General features: G+C 39.4%; 1 protein-coding gene across 7 annotated transcripts in view; it reads left to right on the forward strand.

The window, feature by feature from the left end:
- LOC127543695 (serpin B6-like) overlaps positions 1-6935 on the forward strand; it is a 236161-nt gene that overhangs the window by 166075 nt on the left and 63151 nt on the right. Inside the window, exon 1 of one of the 7 annotated variants that reach the window (XM_051969936.1) lies at positions 3548-3675. The exons of 5 other annotated variants lie outside the window; for them this stretch is intronic. The gene's annotated coding sequence lies outside the window, so the exon portion shown is untranslated. Of the gene's footprint in view, positions 1-3547; positions 3676-6935 lie in introns of those variants that run through there. One more of the 7 variants, XM_051969948.1, reaches the window with a different exon arrangement.

The following is a 6935-nucleotide window of genomic DNA, read 5'->3' on the forward strand; positions in this document are numbered from 1 at the left end:
TGTTTTAAAAACTACCACAATCATGCTCATCAGACATTGAAGTGGTGCTTTAGCTTTTGCATCCACTCTTATTTTATACTCATGACAACTTTTTGAGGTAAAGTATCAGTCATTATTATCCCCATTTTAATGATGAAGGAATTGAGAATTAACAATGTTCAATAATTATCCTAAAGTCAAATAGAGTGTAAAAAAAAATCTGTGCTAGCATTTGAATCTTGATTCCAAGATCAGTGTTTTGGTCAATGCTTTATCCACTATGATGACAAGTTGCTTTTCAATGGGGGGATGGGCACGACTGCTTTACTCCTAGGGAGATCATGTTGTTGAACAGAGAATTGGGCACAATAATTATCCTGAAGAGGATTAATACATCTAAATATATATGAGCACACACACACATATATATATTCACAAACAAAAATACTTACATATATATATATATAGTCATTGTCGTTTCCCAGAATTGGCCTCATTTCTTTGGAAATTTGCGATGCGCTTGGTTTATTGCATGTCACAGAATATTTTCTTATGTTTTGGCAAGCATCATTTTGGGGCATCAGACTAGGGGAAAAGAAACCATTTTGGTTTTTTACTCTCCTGATTTCATCCTGATTCTCAGCATATATCATTTATTTTCTCCATTATCTGTTTCATTCGAAGCAGTCAAGTTCAGTGTGGACAGATAAGACAACATTTTGATCCATTTTATCTTTGAGCTGATGACTCTCATGTGCTACTGAGAACAGCAAATGAATGTCTGTAGTAATATTTCTGATCCTCAGTTTCCTCGTCTGTACAAAGAAATACTGTAATCTGATCATGTTTGGATCAAAAACTCTAAGTCCTTCTTTATACCTTGAAATAGCTGGTATCTCATATCTGAATTTCTTATTTCTCTGTTCCCTCTTTCTAGCATGTTCTTGCCATGCCCAAATGCCAAGTAACTCAATGTATTCAAATCCTAAACATCTTTCAAAACCAAATGTCATCTTCTCCATGATATTTTACTTTATTTTTCTCAGGTGAAAATTGGTTCTCTTTACTATCAATTATAGCAATTTATTCATTTCTTTCATGGACACTTACCTCCTTTTCTATACTATATTCTAAAATATATATATGTATGTACATATACACACATATATAATCTAGTGGATTATCATTATATATTTAATATATGTGTGTATATGTATATATGTGTTATACACACACACACACACACACACACACACACACATATATATATATATATATATATAATGTAGTGTAACAGAGCATAAAGATTAACACCTATAAGCCTTGATACTAGGAGAGGCTGAGGTTGGTAAATCTGTAAGGTTTGGGAGTCCTAATGTATAATAGTTGTTTCTGTGTCCACACTAAATCCATGCTCACACGGTAAAACTTTAAAAAGGAAACACCAAGAGGTTTCCTAAGGAAGGGCAAGGCAATTCGAGTCAAAAAATGGAATAAATTAAAGCTTCAATACCCATGTGCATTTGGATTGGACTCCAGAATAATTAATCATTGTGCTTCCAGTTTGCACAAAATACAAAGAAATCTCTCTCTCATTCTTTCTGTCTCTATTTGTTACTCTCCTTGTCTCTGTCTCTCTGCCGCTCTTCCTCTCCCTTCCCCTGTCTTCTCTAATCCCTTTTTTCTGTAATGTCCAGAATGAGATTTCAAACATTATATCATCTTTGAAAGCTTTAAGCTTTCGCTTCTTTCAGTTTTTCCTTTGGGCCAGATAGACTACAGAGAAACAAAAGATATTCTGACATCTGAACAGAACGCTGAAATACAAAGAACTAGAAGCGTAATCTTGTTCTATAACAGTTTGAGTTTTCCTGAAGAGTGAAGGAATCAAATATATGTTTCAAACATTTGGACAAATTGTTTAACATGATTTTTCCTTCCCTTTTCCTCTCCCTCCTTCCATTTCTCCTTTTCTTTCTTCCTTCTTTCCCTGGAGAATTATTCTTCCCAAATTGCATATTACCAGGGAAAGTTTTAGAAGTGCATGGACTGACTAGGAAAAGGATTTGGGACTGAAGCTGTTATTTCAATGGTGTAAAAAATTTCCTATTCCAATGAAGCGTTGACACCTTCACTGAAAATTACATTCTAAGAGAATTGCCTAAGACACTTGAGAGGCTAACTATTCTAGTGTCACACAAACAGTATGAACCCAGATCTTCGGCAATTACGTGGGTGGCTCCAAAGGATCCTAATGCCATGTTAGCTCTGTGGGCATCAGATTTCCAGGATGCCCCAGAAAATAGTTTAAGCAGTAGGACCAGTCTAATGATGCTTATTTCCAAAACCTGGGTGTGGTTCTGGCTTCTTAGAATCATTCCCTAGAGTGTACATTTTTCCATATCATTCATGGGCTCTTACAAGATACTTTCTGTACTATATTCTAAAATAGATGTACATATATACATACACACACACATAATCTGGTGGGATTATCATTATATATTTAATATAACCACCTATAATCCTTTATACTATGTTTGGGAGTCCTAGTGTATAGTAATATGGAATTCTGTGTCCACACTAAATCTAGGGCGAATATTGTAAAATTTTAAAAGTGAAGCACCAAGAGCTTGCCTAAGGATGGGCAAATCAATTCAAGTCAGAAAACTGGAGTAAGTTACAGTTTACATGTACATTTGGATTGAACCCCAGAATATTAATCATTTTACTTCCAGCCTGGACAAGATATGAAGAAACCCCCTCTCTGTATCTGTCTCTTTCTCTCTACCTCAGTCTCTGCTGTGTCTGTCTGTCTGTCACTTTCTCTCTCCCCCTCTTTCCCTCCACCCTCCGCAATCCCTGCTTTTCATTTTTGAAAGCTTTAAGCTTTCACTCCTTTCACTTTTTCCTTGGGCCAGATAGACTATGGGGAAAGAAAAGATATGCTGCCATCTGAATAAGACCCAGATATACAAAGAACTATAAGAATAACCTTGCTCTATAACAGTTCGAGATTCCCTGAAGTGAAGGAATCTAATTTATGCTTTAGAGATTTAAGCAAGTCTTCTAGCATGATCTTCAGTCTCCTTTCCCCTCTCTCCCTCCATTTCTCCTTTTCTTTCGTCCTTCTTTCTCTGGAGAATTATTCTTGCCAAATCACATATTACCAGGAAAAGCTTTAGAAGTCTATGGGCTCACTAAGGGAAGAGATCCGGACCGAAGTTCTCATTTCAGTTGTATAAACAATTTCCTATTCTAATGAAGATTGACACCTTCTCTGAAATTTACGTCTAAGAAAGTTGCCTTAGGTACCTAAGTGACTTTCCTAGGGTCGCACAGGCAGTAAGGGTCGATCATAAGACAACTTGATTCGAGGTCTTCCGAGATGAGGCGGGTGGGCTCCAAAGGATCCTAATGCCCTTTTCCTTCCCTTGGCACCACGTTTCCAGTATGCCCCAAACCAGGAAATAATTTAAGCAGTAGGAGGTATTAGCTTCAGTAGGACTCCTCCCCCAGTCCAAAGTTGTATATTCCCAACTCTGGGGGCGGATCAGGCTTCCAGGAATCATGCTCTAGAGCGTAAACAGGACGCACCAGGGCTTAACGCTAGTCTTCTCTCTGGGGGGTTGCTACTGCAAAGTGTGGAAGGAAGCTGCAGCAGCTGCACTTACGGCCCCTCTACAGCTAAGGCAGGTAAGCAGAGGCAGACTGAGCTGCTCGCCAATACTGGGGTTCCTTCCTCCTACAGCTGAGTACTGTGAGGGAGCAGGTGTTAGAGCAGGATTGCCCGCGGGGCACAGAGGGCCCAGGAGGAGAGGGACTCTAATCTGCCTAGTACACCTTGCTATTCGGCCCTAGGTAGGTGCAGCCCAGCTCCGAATTTGGAGTCTACCTCCCCGCGACTTTGTTCGTGGCTCCTGTGTCTGGGTTTTGCAACCAGATAGAAAGTGCATGGACCAGCGCACGCCCCGGCGACAAGAGCACGAGAGGCAGTTGGTAGTTTCTATTTTCGAGGTCTTAGTCCTAGCCTGGCATGGAAACCTGGCAGACGTGTGTGGATTCTGAACTCTTTCTTAGAAGGTCCCTCGGTTGGGAATGAGGATACTGCTTTTCTCCACTTCCCGGCTTCTCTTGCCACTCTGGGGCACGTCTTCGCAGCCTGTCCTGCTGTTTATGGATTATGCATAGGACTATTGGGGAGTAGCCAATTGAGGGACACTTAATATTCCCGAAGCTGAGACTCCATTGAGATCTCCGGATCCCGAGCTTGAGAGCATCCCGAAATTGCGAAAACTGAATTGAGGGATCCTCCAACCCTTCTAATGTTGAGGTGCTGGGCTTTTGGATCCGACAAAGGATATTTGGGTTGCGGGCCATTGTTGGGAGGTTTCTCAAAAGGATTTTTAGGCACATCAAGAGCAAAGATTTTATTTAGAGGAATATATCCATAAGAGTTTTTAGCAATTAACAGTGGGGAAGACAAATTCCCTGGAAGCAACAAGGAAGAATACTCTTTAAACTAGGATTATGTCAACTGGAGGGTAAAACCTTAAGGGGAGTTAGCCAATTTAGTGAGGTATAGTTAAGTTCTTTTATTGAAGAAATGTAACAGAGGGCTTTGACAACATAATTTGGGTGTCTGATTAGATAAGGTAACTATGGAGTTGTGTATTTGTCAAAGCTAAGAATTCTATCAGAATCAGAACTTAATCAGAACGTCATCTTAGAGTGTGGAACTGTCATAATGATGCATTTAAAGAGACCCAATAAAGATCAAAATGTCTAGAAATCAATCATTTCTCCTTGCCTGCCTCTGCTTTTGCAGCATCTCCTCTCTATCTTGCTGAGTTGTCAAAGATCTAGGGCTACACCCTAATCACTTCCTTCTTCTCAGTGCTGTGGTGGGGGCAGGAATCCAAGGGGATTTCTGAAAGCCCTTATAGGAACCCAGCTACAGGGTGCCAGATAATACTTGCCCTAGAAGTGTGAGAAAAGAGGAAGTGAACCTACAGGAGGCTCCTTATAGCATGTCTGCATGGCGGGCATAATTGGTTGGTTATTCATACAATTTTAGAGTTGTCCATAACCACAGAAAATGAGGAGATGAATAGTTCAGAAGGGCTGAGGAATCTAGTCAAGGTTACACAGCTAGTTACTGGCAGAGCCTATACTAGATCTCAGGTTCTGAATCCCAATCCTGGGCTCTTTATGGCTTCAGCCCTATGGATCATACCAAGTGTCCTAGCTCTAAGTAGAAGCTATAAATGCTAAAAGTGAATTGAAAATAAAAATAGAAACTGAATGCTTTGTGATTATGATGATCGGACTTGGCTCATGGGAAAAAATGGTGAAATGTACTTCCTTTCATTGGAAAGATGAGGATTCTTGGGTGTGCAATATTGTGGGGAACTGATGTGTCTGCTGGTTTTGCAAAAGCCTTATTGTTCTAAGGGAGGGTCTTACTGGATAGGGGAGTAGAGGGAGTGCTGGCTTTGAAATCACAAACACTGAGTTCAAATATGAGCAAAATCACTTGACCTTATTTTCTTCAACAGTAAAGTGGTGATAATAATAGTTCATAGCTCTCAAGTAGGAGCAAATCTGAAAATATTTGTAAACCACTTAGCATAGTTCTTGGCACATAGTAGATGCTATAGAAATGCTTCTTGTTTACTATTCTCTTATTTCCTGTTGGAATAGGTAAATGTTTTAGGAAAATTTCATGTGGACATATGATCGTCCCATATTCTATACTTAAGAAAAGCCCAGAAGAAACACTCAGAATTTCCCACCTACCTATGGGAATTATTTCATCATACCCCTAAACCAAGGACCCTACCTCCTCTCTTTCTCTAGCCTATACTAGGCACTTAATTAATATTTTTGACTATCAAACTCTCTATTTACTTTAACAGTTTCATCTTGGTTTTGATTCTACCCTTTCTCTCTAGTTAAAGATCCTGTTTTTCCCACTTTATTCTATAAACTGGTTGCATGGACTTCTACTTCAGTCTCATGAATTCTGACTTGTGGCCCAGTCAAATTTTGTCTCACCTTCCTGTTTCAGCCATCTTTGATTGGTTGGGACTAAGGAACTACATGACTGATTCTGTTGCTATGTAGCCTTTCAGTTCTGGTTTTGCATCAGCTGTTCTGATCGACCTTGATTTCTTCAATTGGACCCTGTGAAAAATAGACTCACAAGAGCTTTAAGTCATCTTATTGCTGACAGAGGTAGTGGGAAGAAACACACACACACTCACACACACACACACACACACATACATGCACACAGAGTGAGTGGGGCAAAGAGAGACACACAGAGAGAGAATGACAGACATAAAGAGAACACAAAAGCATTTGAGCATTCAAGCATGAAGAGATTGAAAAAAAATGGGAGAAGATCTTGAGGAATGCCTATACTCAGGGCTAGAGAAGAGGATAGAAGAGAAACAGAGACATCTGAGATGTCAGAAAATCCAAACAAAGAGAAAGTGTGAGTGTGGGAAAGAAAGGAATAGCTATGTTTCAGATGCAAGGAAATCAAGGAGAATGAAAGTTGAGAATTGGGAAGCAGTTTCAGGAGAAGTGAGTTGGTGATGAGATAGCAGTCACATTCATTATGTAATCATCTTCAAGAAGTTCAGTACTGAAAGAGAGGACTGAGTTGGGAGTACTTTAGGAGGTAGAAAGTTGGGGAAAAAAGTCTAAATTGTTGTTCTGTGTGTTTCAGATTGGGAAGAACCAGTACATTAGTAGATAGAAAGAAAGGATCCAGGTTAAAAAAAAATTAAACCCATCTATAGTCATATGAAAAAATGTTCTCAATAACTATTGATTGGAGAAATGCAAATTAAAACAACTCACACCAATCTGATTAGCTAAGATGACAGGAAAAATAGTGATTAATGTAGAAGGAGATACATTGTTGGTGGAGTTGTAAAAGGATCCAA

This window comes from Antechinus flavipes, chromosome 1, assembly GCF_016432865.1.
Source record: "Antechinus flavipes isolate AdamAnt ecotype Samford, QLD, Australia chromosome 1, AdamAnt_v2, whole genome shotgun sequence".
NCBI lineage: Eukaryota > Metazoa > Chordata > Mammalia > Dasyuromorphia > Dasyuridae > Antechinus > Antechinus flavipes.